The sequence below is a fragment of the Gossypium arboreum genome, chromosome 4, assembly GCF_025698485.1.
Source record: "Gossypium arboreum isolate Shixiya-1 chromosome 4, ASM2569848v2, whole genome shotgun sequence".
Classification (NCBI taxonomy): domain Eukaryota; kingdom Viridiplantae; phylum Streptophyta; class Magnoliopsida; order Malvales; family Malvaceae; genus Gossypium; species Gossypium arboreum.
The window spans coordinates 95,156,543-95,177,073 of record NC_069073.1 but is presented as its reverse complement, the minus strand read 5'-3'; positions in this window follow the sequence as shown (position 1 = coordinate 95,177,073).

The following is a 20,531-nucleotide window of genomic DNA, read 5'->3' as shown; positions in this document are numbered from 1 at the left end:
AGCCCCAAAAGTCTTATCTAATAAAATCAAACGATGATTAAAAGTTAGGATTTATCAAGAACGCCATATATAATATAACTTAAGTCTCAGCACTTACCCCACGATTTAACACTTAGATAAATGATTTCATCTCAAACGCTAAGGATTTCCCAGATTGTTGTTAAGCCCTTCAATAAAAATAAGGATCGAGCATTAATACATAAGGAGAAATAAATCTCAATGACCACTATACCATTCGGTTAAAAAAGGGAATAAAGGGAAGATGATGATTTCAATACTACTCTTATCAAAAGATTTTTCTTGATGAAGAACGGAGGAGTCGAGGGATTTATCAAAAGATCACTAGAGTAATGAGTCTAAAAAGAAAGAAACATTAAAACAAATTGTTTAAGTTTGATCATTAGAGAAAGATGGATTATTTAAGAAGAAAAATGGAGAAATTTCAACCAACGATGGTCTGGTGAAAAGAAGGGTGATAGCCCGACGGAAGGGTGTAGGGAAAAAAATAGCCAAAGGGTTTGGACACTAACAAAGGATGGAGAAGAGAAGAAAAGAGAAAGGGTGGAGAAAAAAAAGAGAAACCGCGACAGCGCTTGGAGAAAAAGGGAGGAAGAGGAGGCTATGGTGGTGACACGAAAGAGAAAAAGAGAAACCAGGAATACTATACATTTGGCGAATACTCATCCCATATTTCTCTTTTATCTCTTAACACAAATGTCTTCTTAATATAACAAAATATTATGAAACCAAATTCTTACTAACTGAAGTGACGGTTACTATAAACCCACACATATGCTCCAAAACGATCATTTAGGCGGATAATAGCATGCTAGACAGACTGTTTACTACTATACACCCAAAACTTTGGATCCCCCGGAACTGGAGTGTTACAGATACCAAATAGATAGTTGTAATGAAGAAGAAATCATCATGATTGAAACGAATCAGACTTTGAAACTTGTAAAAAGACCTAAGACAGAAAAGACATTACAGTGAAGTGGACTTTTCTTATAATTTCACTCTTGTTGCTAGATTAGAAACCATCAAGTTATTATTGGCTTTAGTTGCACATAAGAGTTGGAAAGTGTTTCAATTAGACATTAAACTCACATTCTTAAATGGATTTCTTGATGAGGAGATTTATATTGAGAAACTTGAAGGATTTGCAGTCAGAGGGTGTGATGATAAAGTGTATCAACTCAAGAAAGCTTTGTATGGACTAAAGCAAGTGCCTAGAGCCTGGTACATAGGATTGAGGAACATTTATTGCAATCGAGTTTTAGAAAAAAACCTTAGGGAAGCTACTCATTACATTAAAGGTGATGAAACCACTGTATTGTTGTTTTGCTATATGTAGATGACATGCTAGTTACACTAAGCAATAATGAAAACATAATTTCGAGATGAAAGACTTGGGAGAAATGATTTATTTTTCTGGGAATGGAAATCAAGCAAAAGAAAAATGAAGTGTTCGTTTGTCAAAATAAATATGTAAGTGAGCTTTTTAAAAAATTTTAGAATGAAAAATTGCAAAGAAACAACAACTCCAATGTGTCAGAAGGAAAATTTGAGCAAGAATGATGAAGCTAAAAAAGTGGATGAAAATCTTTATAGAAATATGGTTGGCTCTCTTATATATCTTATAGCTGCTAGACCTAACATTTTATTTGCTGTAAATCTTCTATCCAAATTCACTAATTGTGCAACTGACACCCATTTTAGAGCAGCTAAAAGGGTGATGAGATATGTTAAAGGAACACTAAATTTCATAATCAAGTTCTATGCAAGTCAAAAGTCCATGCTACATGGATATTCTGACTGGCTCGTTTGCCAGATGATATGAAGAGCACTTCAAGTTATTATTTTAATCTTGGTCCAGGGCTATTTTCTTGGTGTTCTAAGAAAGCAAGAAATTGTGACACAATCTACAACTAAAGCTGAATTTATTGCAACAGTAGTTGTCGCAAATCAAGCTTTATGACTTAGAAAAGTGTTAGCTGTTTTGAATTTAAAGTAAGAAGAGTGCACAAAGGTGATTGTAGATGATAAAAAAAGCTATTTCTATCTCAAATAATCCTATTTCCCATGCGAAAACCGAGCATTTCAATATCAAATTTTTTCTTTCTGTGAGATGTGCAAAAAGAAGGTTCAATTGTATAAAGTATTGCAAGGCTGATCTTCAACTAGCAAATATTTTTACCAAAGCTTTACCCAGGAGAAAATTTGAATTTCTTAGAGAAAAGCTTGGAATTTGCAGCAATTGAAGCAATGAGGAGTATTGAAAAATTGTCTCAACTATTGCAGTGAATTAGTCAAAGTACTCGTTAGTTTTAATCATTTTCGATTTGTTGCTGATTTTTAAGATATTTTTTGATTGTTAAATCTTATAGTTGCTTATCTTTAGGAATTAATTATTGATTTTTTGCTCTATATAAGATACTTTCCATCAGAAATCATTTCTATTTTCTTCTTGCCTTTGTTATTTTTAAATTAACAGTAAATTTTTCCAAAAGTTCCAACAAAATTAAAAGAATATAATTTTTATTAAATTTCATAAAAATTCTGATTAGTACTGAAATGTAATTAAAATGTCAAGTGTATTACCTTAACAAAAAGTAAAAGCATCTCCTTCTGCTTTTTCAAACGGGTTAGTGACTCAAAAAGGGTCAAGCACCTCTGACCATTTCGAGCTAACATACTTAGAAATGCAGCAAGTAATTGTGATTCTCAACTAATTTATTGTCTGTAGCTATTGCCCGAAACAACTACACTTTTTTAGCAGTAGTTCCCATATCTCCTTTAGTGTGGTGTGCCATCTAGTTTCTCATTACTCATTATTATAAACTGCATAAGGCAATAAACAAGTTATCAAAGCCATAATCATAGTATATGGAATCAAGTTGAAAAGCTAATATGATCAATTACTTGTATTCAAGTTCGTATGATTGCATTCTCCGCAACATCGTTTCTTTTGGGTATCTGATCAAGATTCGATGTAATCAATAACTCCATTCCTACATCGTTTTGATCTAATTGAGAAGATTATTGATGTTGGGAAAATAGGTTATGAAAAACAATTTTGTCGCATAGAAGAACTTTAAAATTTTTCATAAAATCAAATCTTTGTTGTGATGTATATAGTAATAAATTTTACCAAAATTATTATTTGTGTTTCTGAGCTAAGGAGATTCGCTGGATCTTAGATTTAACATCTAAATTTTTCTAACTTTCAACAAAATAACCTTTTCTACTATTCTCTATCTCGGATGTTTAGAAAGTGAACTCTATTTAAGAATTGGACATAGGATGAAAATCAAGACTTTCCAATAAAAAAAGTCAAACTTTCTCTAAGGAAATCTAAAATAAAAAAAAAATTAATCTTACAAATTTGAATCATAATTGCCAAGGAGAGTTCACTTATAGTCTTGCAAATTTGTATCACAAATACTTAAAAAAGTTAGAATTTATAAAATTTTCACCCTTGTATGTATTATTGTTTTTTCTCGACACCTTGTAGTCCCTATATATAAATAAAATAAAAACAAATTCTATTAAAATATTTTAATAAAAAACACGCACTGAGAATTGTAAAAAGGATTGTTAGCAGATCTTCAACAAGAACAACATATATATGTTTGTGACAAGAAAACAACTATCTCCATTACAATGAACGCAATATCCCACAACAAGACGAAATTCATTTGTGATAAGCTTGCAAGAGAGGAGATAGTATTGGACTATTGCGGCAGAAAGAGCAGTTGAAACAGAAGTTCTACTATTTGTAACTTTGAATAAAGGGGTTGCTGAAAGAATGATCCGAAGTGACTAAATCTTTCTGTTATCTGTTTTAGAAATCATTATTTCTAGATTTTTACCTTATATCTTGTATTGAAAATGGATGACCTCCAACACAAAAAATTGATGACTTAAGAATGCATGTGGTTTATTATTATTATTATATTTTGAATTTAAAAATTTTCAATAAAGTCAACCCTTTTTAATACTGTCGTCATCCTTTGTCAATACTAATTTTTTAATTAATTAGATTTGATTCTCGTGAATCGTGTGATAAGGATTTAATTTTGGCTTTTTCTTATTTTCTAACTTAAGAATAAATTAATAGAAAAATTGCATGAATAATTTTCTCGAAATTATTTTTACTATAAAAAAGTTTATACATATGAATGTGATTGATGAAATTATAATATTTTAACATGTTTCTAAAGTCAAAAGTTTGAAGAACATATAAAATTGTTTTAACACTTGTCAAGCACTAATTATTTTTCTTAATTAAATCATATGATCATTTATTTATTTATAACGTACAAGGTTTTTTTGAGATATAATTGAATTTGGCTTGAGCAGAAATAAGGAACGGCTAATTTTTAAGTTGACTTTTTTATATTTTTATAAAAACAAATTAATTAAAATAAACTCTAATATTAGTCAACGTACTTTTATCTGTTTACACATATATGCACATAATAAATAAGTGATTATTTATGTAATTATATAAAAATTAAAACAATTAGGAGAGAAAAAATTGTTAATAGTGAATAATGTAAAATAAGTGTATCTACGTTGAAAACAAGAATCGATTAATGCATAGGTATAATCCATTTTCAAAAGAAATAAGTAAATTGCTATTATAAACCTATATATATTATGATTTTTTTATCAACTTTATCAATTGAATGGCACTCTCACTTGGTGGGTGGAGGCTGCTTCAAAAATAAATACTTTTGTTATTAGATATAGTTAATTTAAAAATAATGTGAAATAAATTAAAATAAAAGTTTAAATTTTATTTTGATTTTTAAGTAATTTATATCTTTTATATATATATATATATATATAAACTACGCATTGTAACATATCTTGTTTTGTTTGAGTTGTATTGTTTAGGTTTCGTTTGTTTCACTAAAATTGCTTTGAAAAATGATTTATTTTTTAAAAAAATTAATATGTTTTGGTATTTAGATGAATCAGTATAAAATATTTTTTGTTGTTTGGTTGATTTTCTAAAATATTTCATAAAAACTATTTTCAATGAAACAAATATACATTTGAAATTTTCATATCTTTTCATTGTTTAATTGAGTTTATTTTATATCTATAAATTTATATTTTACAAATATATATATATATATATATATATATATATATATATTGTGATGATTTATTTATAAATAAACACATCAAATTAAAAATACAATATTATTCAATTATTAAGCTAGAATATTAACAATCATAAATTGAAAATAACCAAAACAAATAGATGATTCCTAATTGTGTTATTAAAAAAGATTGAACAATAATAAATTAGCTTCCAAACCATAATTAGTACTACATAACATTAAATTAATAATATTATTCAATTGTGTAATTAGTAGTACACCACATAATGACTACAATATTTGTTTGAATAATAAGAAAATAGCTTCAGAAACCAGTAGAATAAAGATTAAATAAAAGCTATTTTTTTTATATTCTTCATGTCCATTTTATGGTCCATGTTCGGTGTAACACCCAAACCCAACCTAGACATTATGACCAGATTGTAGAGGTCACATTGATCATCGAAATGGCCAAGTAGAAACAATCAAACCTTCAAAATTTTATTTTTAAAGTGTTTGCTTATTTTCAGAAAATCACAGTGGCTTTTATTTTATAAAAATATTAATGTTACCGAGTTTAAAATAAGATCCAATTAAACAAAAGTTCTTATTAATTTTGCAAAAACACATTACTTATAATTTACTTTTCAGAAATTCAAGTACAGATTTTGCAGCAAAAAAATCTGATGACTTTAATATAACTTGAGTAACATGCATTGTCCGGTTTCAAAATAAGTATCTAAATTTAATCAATGAGATAGGTATGCATGCACAAAACCCGAAAACAAAGAGAAAAGCTCAAACCACAGACCAAATACCTTTATAGTCCAAAAACCAAATAAATTTAGGAACTACATAAGAAAAATAATTTATAAGTCCAAAGTCCGTCATATGTTCGCATGCCATGTCTGATCCTAGTCTCAAGCATTAACTGAGATGGTTGAAACTATGGGGTAAGCTAACTAGCTCATAGCTCAATGTGAGTCTAAACAATAATAACATTCAAAAGTTCATTCAAATATCATTCACCATTAATAACATTATAACACAAACATAACACAAACATTACCATTCAAAAGTGTCATGGACATAACATAATGCATAATGAATTCCTACCCCAACCATCCACTACACACCACGAGTTTTCTAGAACTCGTTTTCCAAACTCCATACATTGCGAGTTAAGCTTGATGTGGTTAAACCATCATTATACGTAATGCAAATATATTGCCATTCAAAATAAATGTGATATAATTTTCATTCTCCTCATTACTCTCGGTGCAGTGCACTGAAAACATTTATGCGAACTTAATATGTTGTCATTACTCCATGGAACTCCTCCGTTGTAACAGCCCATTTGTAGTGGTGTCGAAAATTGTGGTTTTGGGACCATAGTTCCGACAAGTGAGTTAGAGTTAAAAATTTTATTTAATGTTTACGAGTATTTATTGGAGTCATATTAAAATTTAGTTAAGAAATTTTAATGTTTAAATAGTTAATTAGGTAGAAAGAACTAAATTGAAAAGGTGTAAAAGTTTATTTTTATTAGTTAAAGGGGTCAAATGGCTATGAAATCTCGAAGCTAATGAAATTTTATGGTAATTATACCATGCATGTTGATAGTGAACAATTATGGGCATATTTATGTTAATTATTAAGTTATAACATAAGGGCAAAATAGTAAATAATTAAATAAGTGACTTAAAGAAAAGATGAATGGCTATCATCTTCTCCAATTTTGCTTTGCTGAAATCGAAAACCATTGTAGAGAATAGGGAGATTTGGGCTATGGTGTTTTGTTCATGCATGGTACGTTTTTTAGTCTCGTGTTTAATGATTTTTATGTTTTTGTTATCGTTTAGCTTAATCTAGCTAATCCGGGAGTCAATTTGTAAAATCATTAGAAGTATAGGGACTTTCCATGAATGGGTTTGAAGTGCTTCTGAATTTAATTGATAGATTATTAAAGTTGATAGTTAAATATAAAAATTTTTGTTAAGTGAATTTTTGATGATTTTGTGTTTAAGATTCTATTTCAGAAAATAGTAAAATTCAATTATAATAATGTGAAATGGTGGAAATATGGCCTGTAATGAACCCCTAGAAATTTGGCTAGTAGGGTTTTTCTTTAAAAATGGTGAATTTGCAAGTTTCAGGTTTAGAGACTAAATTGCACAAAAGTTAAAATGTTAGGGGTAATTTTTTAAATTCACAATTAATGGGTTATAGGCTTGAATTAATTATTTTAAGCTATTCAAAATATTTAATTGAATGAAATTATTATTTAGATCAAGAAACGAACAAACCAAACTTGAATCATGGTACAGCTAAAGTTTCATATTAGTCATCGGCTCTACTTTTGCAACCATGTTAGTCGAGGTAAGTTCATTTAAGTATTAAACTTATTAATTGATGTTTTGATTGTATGTTAATAAATATTATGCTATGTATAATTTAATTTGATAATTGTACAATGTTTTGGATATTGGCTCAAATTGTGATGTTAATTAAATTGGATTGTTTAATGGTCTCGTTTGAACCTTGGGAATACTTAGGATACAAATGACATGTCATTAGGGGTTTCATAGGAAAGATGATGTGTGTGAGTGTGTGATGCATGTTTAAAGTATGGAATGTGGATTTGAATGAATCGAATTAGTATGTGAATTGTGGTGCCAATTAATGTCATATTGGTTATGTAACATCTCGAATTAGGGCCTAGTCAGAACAATGATTTTGAGACCATAAATCCGAGATAGAAATAATTATTTTGTGGATGTTAGGAGATCCATGATATATATGCATGCCTGTGTAAAAATATCAATGAGAAATTTTATCGATAAAGTGTCCAATTGAGTTATTAGGACTAAATTGTAATAAGTGAAAAACATGTGTTCTAGTTGATTTAATGGCTTAATTGTGATGAGATTTGAAATTTGAAGTCCTTATTTGGAATTAGACCATTATATGTCATTATGGACAAAAATGGACATAGGAGGCATAAAATATCAAAGTTATAGTGGAAGGGCATTTTGGTCCATTGGTTAATAAAAGAATTAAAAGGGAAAAATAGTCAAAATTTGTGTCCATCTTTATCCTCCTTGGCCGAATTTCACAAGAAGCCATAGCTAGGGTTTCTTTCATCTTTCAAGCTTAAAGTAAGTGCATTCTAGCCCCATTTTTAATGTTCTTTATATTTTTAAAATCCTCGTAACTGGATTTAGCATTTCTACCCTTAATTTGAGCTAGGGTTCATGTTAAAAAAACATACCCATGAATGACATGCTTGTTATTTGATGTATAATGGAAGAATATGGAGGTTTGAGGTGTGATAAACAACTTTTACTAGGTGGTTTTTGGTGAAATTGATAAAAAGGACCTAATTATAAAAGTTGTAGAAAATTTGTGTAAATGTGTGAATGAATGAAAAATGTCAGTTGGTATAAGAGGGAAAATGATTAGGCTAGGCTTGAATAATGAGAAAAATGGGTACGTTTCATTTTACGATCCTAGGCGCAAATTTGTAATTTTGTAAAATTTTAGGGTCAACATTGTAATTTTTCCATATCATAACTTTTTGGACTGAAATGAATAATGCATGTATTAAATAAGCTAAATGTGCTATTATAGATCAATAGGGATGAGGGATAGACTTGACCGAGGAAAAGGCAAGGTTGTGGACTAAATCGCAAATTTGCCATATTTTGCGCCGAGGTAAGTTGTGTGTAAGTAATTCAACAACTCCAATATTATGTATCTAATATTTGACATTATATGATACATGTATGTATGCCTTAATGAAATTGACTTGTGATGATATAATAGAAGTTTAGTGATAGCCTTGTGTCTCGGAAGCCCGGTGACCCAAAGGAATACTTAGGACTTGGATGTCGTGACACCGTGCTAAATGTGCCTGTGTAAGACCATGTTTGGGACATGGAACCGGCGATGAAATATGTGCCTGTGTAAGACCATGTCTGGGACATGGCGTCGGCGATGATATATGTGCCTGTGTAAGACCATGTCTGGGACATGGCATCGATGATGATATGTGTGCCTGTGTAAGACCATGTCTGGGACATGGCATCAGTGATGATTGTGGATTCATGTAAGACCATGTCGAGGACATGGCATTGGTACTTTATTTGGTGTATGAAAATCCCGGGTGTCCTTTAGTATTCCGGTGGTTCAACAGGCCAATCAAGATGTTGGGTTAAGAAGTGGAATGTTATGAGTAAGAATGTTTGGTACAAGTATGTACGTAAACCTCATGAGTATTGAACTCGATTCATGATGGGAAATTTAGTATGAGTAGAATGGAGTAAGATAAGCTTGATCTTTAATGATATTTTATGTCAATTTTGACTACATTCATGTGTGTAGTATGATATTGTGGTGATAATTGATAATATGTTTAATCTATGAATATCTTCGCTTATGTTGTTTATTATTTACATGCAACTTACTAAGCCCTGTGCTTACCCTTCTCTCTTTTCCCTTTTCTTTTAGCATCGTCAAGCTAGCTCGGGGATCGTGGACGTCGGAGCTTAAGTCACACTATCAACAAATCTTGTGGGGTATAATTAGTTTACTACATTTAAGTATGGCATGTTTAGGGGGACTTAGTATTTTGTTTTATGTGTCATATTTGTTAGCCAAAGTGATAGCTCCTTTTGGTATATTATTCCATTTTGTATATGGCCATGAAATATGGCTCATATTGATTATTGGGTTGAAATACCTAAATATTGTTACATGCATGAGATGTGTTATTACTTATGTGGTAGATGCCAAATGGTTGATAAAATGTGGAATTTATGCTTGATGGATAAATGATGCCAATTGGTATGGTCACTATTTTAATAAAGGAAAAGAAATGTATTGAATGAACTTAACAAGTCAAGGAGTCCCAATTAGGTAAACTTGATATGTATTTATCATGCATGAGTTAAAGATATGGATGTCTAAGTAACCCTTTTATGCCATGTCAACCACCATTGGCATGTGAATGTGTGTTGGGGTTGTTAAGGGTGACAAGAGGGCTTGAAAAATAGCCTCAAAATTGTCCACATGGGTAGATACACGAGCATGTGTCTAGGCCGTGTGTGACACACGGTCAGTCCCATAGGCGTGTAGTCCGACCGTGTGTCCCCTGCACCCTAGTTTTACAAGTCAGTATACATGGTAGTAAACACACAGGTAGAGACACGATCGTGTGTCTCAATCGGGTGGAGGACACGGCCTTAGGACATGGGCGTGTGCCCAGGCCGTGTGAAGTCTGCACCTTAAATGCGAAAATTAAATTTGCCACACAGCCTAGCACATGGGCGTGTGACTTGGCCGTGTGATATTAAATTTATGCTGACGTCATAAACAGATAGTTACACGGCCTGGGGACACGGGCATGTCATGGGCACACGAGCGTGTCCTTGTGTCTACATAGGCGTGTGACCCTATTTTAAGAAATTTTTTCTAAAGTTCACGGTTTAGTCCTGAACCGCCCCCGATGTATGTTTTGGGCCTCATAGGCCCATTTAAGGGACAATATGCATGTTTTGAATAAATTTTAAATTTGAATGAAATTTTATGGCCCGATTTTACATAATAGTGTATGTTCTAGTCCGATAATGCCTCGTATCCTGTCTCGGCGTTGGACATGGGTAAGGGGTGTTACATTTATTGGTATTAGAGCTACGATCTAGTCAGTTTTAGGACTACGTAGCGAGTGTGGAAGTCTAGCTATACATGCCATACGTGTATTATGATAGTGTGACAACTCCTGACAGTTGAAATTGTGTTTTATATAGTAAATAGATCCTAAACGAGCAGTTGCTGACTAGGTAGAAAGTAGCACGCCTACTCCCACCGAAGGAGCAATGTCAGCTGATAGTAGTCCCGAGACAATTAGTAGAGGAGAAGAAGGCAGAGAAGCCTTTCTCAACATGATGAATAATTGGTACATCGAGTTGTTCGGGCAAACTTGTAACACCCTTTACCCGTACCTTAGACCGGGACAAGGTACGAGGCATTACCATACACAAAGGGAACACTTCCGGAAAATACGGGCTATAGAATTTCATTTCAATTTAAAACCGATAACAAAATCATATTGTCCCCATTATGGACCTACGAGGTCCAAAACATACATTAAAAGCGATCTGGGACAAAACCAAGAACTTAAGAAAATTTTATAAAAATTCTTAGGGTTAAGCCTCACACGCCCATGTGGAGGAAATGTATACGCCCGTGTCCCTTACCCGTGTTAAATTATTGAAATTTTATTTTTTATTTCAAACCTATAGGGGCTTTCACACGGCCGAGCACACGCCTGTGTCCCTCACACGGCCTAGACACGCCCGTGTCATCGCGTGTGTCTAAAAACCTGGACATTCTGTTTATGGCATCATCATTCATTTAGGGGCACACGGACAAGGTCCTCCACACAGTTGAGACACACAGCCGTGTCTCTACCCTTGTGTTTACTATCATGTATACTGACCTAAAATTTTATGTGCAGGGGACACACGGTCGTATAACACGCCTATAGGGACTGACTGTGTTTCACACACAGCCTAGACACATGCCCGTGTGTCTACCTATGTGGACCTTTTTGGTGGCTATTTTCCAAGCCAAGGGTCACCCTCAACATCCATACAATATAAACTTCAATGGTATTTAACATGGCCTAAATATGTCCATAACCCACCTAGGCATAGCCTTTTTGCATGTTAACCTCATCTCATTGGTTTAGAACATGCTAGGTTATCCTTTTTATTATTATTAAGGATTACCATTCCAATAATCACATTTTAGACTTGGCTTGTTTTATAACTCATTGCAAATTATGACCTAACCTTTTCCAAGTGATTCGGCCACATTACACATATCCATCCATGGTGTATCACATTAACCATCTCACGAAACATTCAAGCATAACATGCACAATTAGTAGGTTTACAACCTACATCAAATTGAGCCATATCCTATGGCCATATACTAAATGACTAAGTATATCATTCAAGCCTTTACATTGGCTAGCCAAATGACACATATAACAAAATAATCAAGAATCCTATACATGCTATTATAACAAAATAAATCTATATACCAAAGCAAGACAAGTTGATAGTGTTGATAATGCTCCAACCGTCTTCCAATCTTCACGAGTCCAAGAGCTCTATAAGAAAAGGGAAAAGAGAAGGGGGTAAGCATTTACATGCTTAGTAAGTCTAGATAACTGGAAAGTAAACTTGCCGGTTAATTAGCATACAACCATATTAGGCAATAATTCCAACAAGAATGAAATAGTTTCCCTATCACATGAACTCAATCATCATGTTAGTCTCATATCAATACATCATGTCACTAGTCTTGGATGAGCTCATCAATTCAATATTTCCATTCTCTATTTCTCATGTTAATCCCGTTGAATTTCTTAAAAATCTTAATGGATAGCCCAATTATTGTTAAGTCATACAAGTGAACACCTCAAGTACACACTCCCGCGAACCTTGCATCTTACAGCGGGATTACCAGTCCAGGCTAAATCCCCCGTAATATTAACTTATAGAGCATTGTTGGGATTACCAGTCCAAGATAAATCCCTTTTAATGACAATTTCTCTTATGAGCTTCGATCTGAGTTGCCAGTCCAGGCTAAATTTAGTGCTCAATCGGATTACCCATCCTGGCTAAATCCTTATTGCACCCATATTCTTCAGGAGGCTCGATCAGTCAAGGAACACCCGTCCAAGCTTGATCCTTTCTATCAGATCAACAGATTACCTGTCTAGGCTAAATCCTTCTCTGCAACAAATGCAGGATCTCAAGTCATGTATGCCATAATTTAACCATCGGATTTCCCTTTTTATTTCAACCGGGACATTTATCATCTTTTCATTTACACTGGCATGTCTTAAGGATTATCATGCTGTGACAGCCCAAAATTGACCCTAGTCGGGATGTGGTTTCGGGACCACAAAATCGAGGCATAAAAATAATTTAAAATTTATTTTGATGCCTATGATATGTGTTAATTTGTGTGTGACATTTTTGATGTTTCGATTTAGTGTTATAAATGCGAATTTCACTAGAAAGGACCTGGTAGTGAACTTTGAAAGTATGATGGGGAAATGTGTGATGACTAGTTGCTCATGCATGCAAAAATAAGGGATTTGCATGTCAAATTTCCCCCAACATGAAGTGGCCGGCCATGGCAAGAGAGGATGGGCAAAACATGTCATGAAACATGTTTTGTTGGTGCATTAGGGAGAAATAATAAACAAAGGTGTATGGGTAAGAAAAGAATGAAAAAAAATATGTGTGAGTGTGGTATTCCCCCCCCATTGCCGTGAGTTGTAGAGAAAGAAAGAAAAATTTTGTTCATCATTTCTTTGAGCCAAAACTAAGGAAGAAGGAGGATTTTTGCTTCATGCTTGGTTTGGAAGAGATCTAGAAGGAGATTTGGCTAAGTTTGCATCAAGATTAAGGTATGTATGAGGTTGTGTTAGGAGTTTCATGCATGTTTTGGTTGCTAACTTGATGTGCATGTTAGCCATGGCTCAAATCTTTGTTATGCCATGGAAATGGTATTTGGCCAAAGTTGTTATGGTGATAAAGCCATTGCATGCTAAGTGTGAAGCTTGATGATGATGCATGCAATGATGGATTGTCTACTTTTGAGTAAGATTTTGAGTTTTCTTTTGTTTAATCATGATTGAAGTTGAAAAGGGCATGATTGTCATATTCGCCATGATGCATTCATGAGCATGGTTCATGCTTCTTGCATGTTAGTTAAAATTTGTGTTTTGGATGGCTATGGACACCTTGAAATTCGCCATGCTCATATATGTATATATATGTTTGCACATGATGTTTTGGTTATGAACTAAGTGATGAATATGGTTGTTTAAAGAAGAAGATGTTGAAGAATGATTGTGAAATTGCAAGCACATTCGCCTAGCACACATATGAGTGCTTGATGCTATATTATAAGTTTTGAGCTACAATATGCAAAGCATTAACTAGTAAAATGCATGCTGTTTTTGTGAGGTATTAAGTGCATAATTGGCCTCAACATGTACATGAATATTCGCCTTGGGTAGCCTATTGAAGGCCTTAGCTTTTCCTTGATGCTCGAATAAATTGTATTGAATTGCTTGATGTAGTATAAAATGTGCATGACCATTGTGTATTCAAGCTAAAGAGTGGCCATATGACCATTTAAACTCCTTGTCATATTCGCCATAAGCTAGCACAATGAGGTTTTAATAAATTGAATTTGTTTGAATTAGCTCAAGAGCTAAGAGGGCCACAATTGGACAAGGGAAGGAAAAAGTGATCGAATAGCCGTAAAAGCCGCTCGACAACATCCGAGGTAAGTCCTCAAGAAGTGACCTTACTTGAATTATGTGGAATGAAATATGGATGTATTGATTATTGATTTATGTGTGTATGAGTATTCGAATAATACCCGGCTAAGTCCCAAGGCGATTATGCTAGTGATTATAATTGTGTTTGAGCCTTAGTAACGAGAATGAAATATGTATGTCCAATGATTATTGATGTATGTGTGCATGAGAAATTGAATGATATCCGGCTAAGCCTCAAGACAATTATGCTGAAATTATATCCGGTTAAGACCAAGGCAATTGTGCTAGTGGCTACATCCTGCTAAGACCAAGGCATTCGTGCGAGACATTCTATCCGGCTAAGACCAAGGCATTTGTGCACGTGGTTATATCCGGTTATATTCAAGAATCTTGGGCTGGAGGTGAGTGTTGGTTGCTGTAATAAATTCAATTAGTACACTCGAGAAGCCCAAAGAATAAGGTACGCTTTATATGTGCATTGAAAGTCGACATGTTTGAGCAACATTCGCTCAATCGACTAATGAATTTCAGTTATTGAATTGATTGATACTTTGTGAAAGTATATAATGATGAAGTGTGAAGTAAGAATGTGTATTAATGAAATGATGCATTTGACTATGTGAATGTATTGCTGTAATTAGAGTTGATTATATTCCTTGAGACTTACTAAGCATAAAAATGCTTACCCGCTGCTTTGGCTCTCTGTTTTATAGATTTCGCCGATAGCAATCGGATTCGGGATCAATAAAGTCAAGTCATCCACACTATCAACGCCTCTATTTTGGTATAAATTTTGTTTGAACTTTGAAATGGCATGTATAGGACTACCCTTGTTGGTTTAAAATGTGGTGATGTATATGTATACGGCCATGCGAAAATGGCTCGTAAAAGGAAGCATGAACTTAGACTATTTGTGGTTTGTATGTATATATATGGTGTCATGATGTGATTATGGATTGGAAATGGGAGTGTTGGTCACATGATCAGCCATTGGTATGGTTAAAATGATCATATATGAACCTATGTATGGCAAGACTAGTTGGTTCATGGAGACTACAAAATAGGTAAGACCTACCTTAAAAACAGATGCTACCAGCTGCAGTGACGTGAATGTGAAAAATCACCAAAATTTGTAGGAATGGTATTAAATAGTGAATAAGCTATGTAAATGAACCTTGATGAGTCTATTTTCATATGGAAGAAACGAAATGGTCATAGGAGTTACATGTTAAGAGATATCAAAGCTATTGTGAGACAGGGCCAGAACGGTTTCTGGGTCCCCTGTTGAAACTTTAAAAATTTACTATAAATTATCCAGAAAGAATTAGGAGTCATGCCTTATATGTACAGATTCCATTTTGAGTCTAGTTTCATTAGAAATAAACGGAACCAGTATTAAAGCCCTGTACAGAGAGATATTCAAGTTATAACGTGCGAAGGTCAGAGCAGTCGATCCCTGTAACATGGGTGACTTTAACTAATAAACTATACTAATTGGCCCGACCAAAAATTCTAGAAATAAATCCATGGATGTATATATGAGTCTATATTCAGGGAAAATTTACGAAACCAGTTTCCGAGTTTTGAAACTCGAGATATGATTTTTAAGGCGACGGTGACGCAGTTTTCCAGCCTGACTGGAAATGTCAAATTGGTGGGCAAAACATGTGAACTTGGCTTGTTAAGCCCTCGTGTCCGACACCGGCGATGGTCTCGGGTTCAGGGTGTTACAATTTTATTGGTATCAGAGCCACGGTTTAGTCGATTCTAGGACTACCGTGATGTGTTTGGGGTCTAGCTATACATGCCATTAAATGATGACTCGATAGTGTGGTGATTTCGACAATTTGACTTTGTGTTTGTTTATAGCAATGGATCCCGATCCCAACCGAAGCGATCGCTGATGATGTGGAGAGTGTGGCGCTGCTCCCGCGCAGGGACAGCGCCGGCGGACTCTCAACCTATGGCCAGCAATCCGAATGACGAGGCTAGGCAAGCCTTTTATAGTGTGATGAACGAATGGTTTAATCAATACATTCGAACTAACACTACTGTTCCACAACCTCCATTCCCGACAAATGCAACCCCAAGACCTACAATACCTCCGGTGATCGACCAAATAAGGTCAAGTAAGCCCCAATCGATAGGATTCAAAACATGGGGCCACTAAATTTAAGGCTACGGATGATGATGATGCCGAGCGAGCTGAATTTTGGTTGGATAACACTATCCGGTGCTCGATGAGCTATCCTGTACACCCGATGAGTGCTTAAAGTGTACCATCTCCTTGCTACGTGAGTCCGCCTACTATTGGTGGAGTACTCGACTGTGGTACCTAGAGAGCAAGTGACTTGGGAATTCTTTCAAACCGAGTTCAAAAAAGTATATCACCGAGATTCATCGACCAAAAGCGAAGGGAATTCCTTGACCTTAAGCAAGGTTCTATGTCGCCATCGACTCACGAACGAAAATTTGTGAGGCTTAGCCAGACGCGCGCGAGAATGCATTTCGTCCAAGCCATTATGTGTAAACGCTCGAGGATGGGCTGAATGATGATATAAGGATGTTCGTTGGCATTCTCGAGATACGAGAGTTCGTAGTACTTGTTGAGCGAGCTTGTAAAGTCAAGAGCTTAGAAAGGAGAAACAAAAAGTGATGTGGGAACCGGAGAATTCGAAAGAGGTCCTCGGAAAGTCTCTTCAACAAGCATCAAAGAGATTTCGAGATGATGCGAGCCGGTCTAGAGGCGTTTGGGCTTTTCTAGACGAGGACGCGATCGACCCCTGTGACCACACGAGTCACTTCGATCGCCATGGTGGAAATGATCGCGAGAGAGGGCGGAGTGTCCACATTGTGGCAAATGGCATTCGGGAGCTGTTGGTTTCGTGATCGCTCTCGCTATAAGTGTGGGTCGGTTGACCACTTTATGAAGGATTGCCCGAGGATGCATGAACAGAATGTAAGTCGAGTGGAAACCCGGTGCTACCATCGCCGAGGTAGGCCACCTAGAAATATGGGCAATGTCGATGGCGGTCGAGAGGATCTAGAGATGCTACCATCGATCCGAGGCTCGTGCTCTGCAAGGACTTATGCCATACGCCGCACGTGAGGATGCTGCCTCTCCGGATGTCATTACCGGTACTTTCACTCTTTTCAATACAAATGTGATTGCTTTGATTGACCCCGGTTCTACTCATTCATATATATGTGAAACCTTAGCATCCAAAGAAGACTTTGCCTATTGAGTCTCATCGAGTTTGTAATTCGGTGTCAAACCCTTGGGTCATTATGTGCTTGTCAACAAAGTGTGCAAGAAAAGTCCCCTAGTGTTCCGAGGTTCTTGTTTTCCGCGGACTTGATGCTTTTGCCGCTCGATGAGTTCGATGTTATTCTTGGTTTGAATTGGTTGACCATGCACGATGCGGTTGTAAATTGCAAGAGCAAGACTATCGATTTGAGGTGCGCGAATAATGAAATAATTCGAGTTGAGTCTACGGACTTAAAGGGGTTGCCACCGTAATATCGCCGATGTTGGCCCGAAAATATGTAAGAAAAGGGTGCGGCGTACCTTGCATACGTGCTCGATGACAAGGAATCGTAAAAGAAACCCGAATCAGTGTCGCTGGTTTGTGAATACCCGGATGTTTTCCTCAAGAATTGCCGGGTTTACCACCGCTCGGAAATAGAATTTGGCATCGAATTGGTACCGGTACCACTCAATTTCGATAGCTCCGTATCGTATGGCACCAACGGAATTAAAGGAGTTGAAAGCTCGCTTGCAAGAATTGGTGGATAGAGGTTTTGCTCGCCGAGTTGTTCGCCTTGGGTGCGCCGTTGTTGTTTGTGAAAAGAAGGATGAAACCATGCGGTTGTGCATCGACTATCGCCGACTTAATAAAGCGACGATAAAGAACAAATATCCGTTACCACGTATCGATGACTTGTTCGATCAACTGAAGGGAGCCTCAGTGTTCTCAAAAATAGATTTGAGATCGGGCTATTATCAATTGCGAATCCGAGATTCGGACGTACCCAAGACTGCCTTCAGAATGAGATATGGTCACTATGAGTTCCTAGTGATGCCATTTGGGCTCACTAATGCCCCTGCGGTATTTATGGATTTAATGAATAGGATCTTCAGACCATATTTGGATCGATTCGTAGTCGTGTTCATTGATGACATCTTGGTCTATTCAAGAAATGAGACCGAACATGCTGAACACCGCGGTTAGTGCCGCAAATCTTACGGATAAGCAATTATATGCTAAGTTCAGCAAGTGTGAGTTCGGTTAAGAGAGGTTAGCTTCTTGGGTCATGTGGTATCTGATCGGTATTCGAGTCGAATTCAATAAAATTTCAGCCATACTTAATTGGAAGCCTCCAGAAATATTAATGAGGTTCGAGCTTTTTGGGGCTTGCTTGGTTATTACCGACGATTTGTAAAAGGCTTCTCAACGATAGCCACGCCGATGACGGCTTACTCCAAAAGGATGTTAAGTTCGAATGGATTTGAGAAATGCCAAAAAGTTTCGATCAATCAAAACTTATTTGACCGAAGCCCCAATTCTAGTGCAACCCGAGTCCCAAGAAAGAGTTTGTCATCTATAGCAACGCCTCCTACTTGGGTTAGGTTGTGTATTGATGCAAGTAGGTCGAGTTGTGGCCTATGCGTCGAGGCAATTAAAGCCACACGAGAAAAATTATCCGACCCATGATCTTGAATTGGCCGCCATCGTATTCGCCTTTAAAGATTTGGCGACATTACTTATTTGGTGAAAGGTGCCATGTGTACTCGGATCACAAAAGTCTCAAATATTTGATGACCCAAAGAGACTTAAATCTGCGACAAAGATGTTGGCTCGAGTTGTTAAAGGATTATGAGCTGGTCATTGACTATCACCCGGAAAGGCGAATGTGGTTGCGGATGCCTTGAGTCGTAAATCATTATTCGCTTTACGAGCGATGAACGTGCACTTGTCTGCTCGATCCGATAGTGTGTTAGTAGCTGAATGGAAAGCCAAACCACTATTGATACATCAAATTCGAGAAGCTCGTAAAGTCGACGACGAGTTGGTCGCAAAACGGCCGAGTGTGTTCAACAAGGACTCGAATTTCAAATCGACGATGACGATTGTTTGAGGTTCAAAAGTCGTCTGTGTGTTCCAAAGAATTGAACTCATTTCGATAATTCAATGAAGCCCATTGTAGCCGAATGGCAATCCACCCGGAGTACGAAGATGTACAATGATTTGAAACGCTCGTTTTGGTGGCATGGTATGAAGCGAGACATCTCCGACTTTGTTTCGAGATGTTTAATATGTCAACAAGTGAAAGCGGAACATCGGTGCCTTCGTGATTACTTCACCAATCACGATACCCGAGTGGAAATGGGATCGAGTCACAATGGACTTTGTATCCGGACCGCCATTGTCGCAAGTAAGAAGGATGCGGTTTGGGTCGTGGTAGATAGATTGACTAAGTCGGCCCACTTTGTCCCCGTGACGCACGGATTTTTCAATGGACAAATTAGCCGAATTGTACGCTTCTCGATTGTGAGATTACACGGGTGCCTATTTCCATCGTGGTCGGATAGAGATCCGAGATTTACCTCACGATTTTGGAAAAAGTTGCAAGAAGCTTTGGGTACCAAGTTGCATTTCAAAGACCGCCTTTCACCCCCAAACCGATGGTCAATCCGAGCGGATAATTCAGATACTTGAGGATATGTTAAGATGTTGCGTCCTCGAGTTTAGTGGTTCATGGGAATGGTATTTGCCGTTGATTGAATTCGCCACAACAACAAATTTCAATCAAGTATTAAGATGGCACCCTACGAGGCCTTGTACGGTCGTAAATGCCGTACACCATTGTTTTGGACCGAACTCGGTGAAAGCAAGATTTTCGGGTGGATTTGATTAGAGATGCTGAACAGAAGTGAAAGTAATCCGTGAAAGTCTCAAGATAGCCTCCGATTGTCGTAAGTCGACGCGGATCTGAAGCGTAAGGATATCGAGTATCGTGGGTGATAAAGTGTTTCTCAAGGT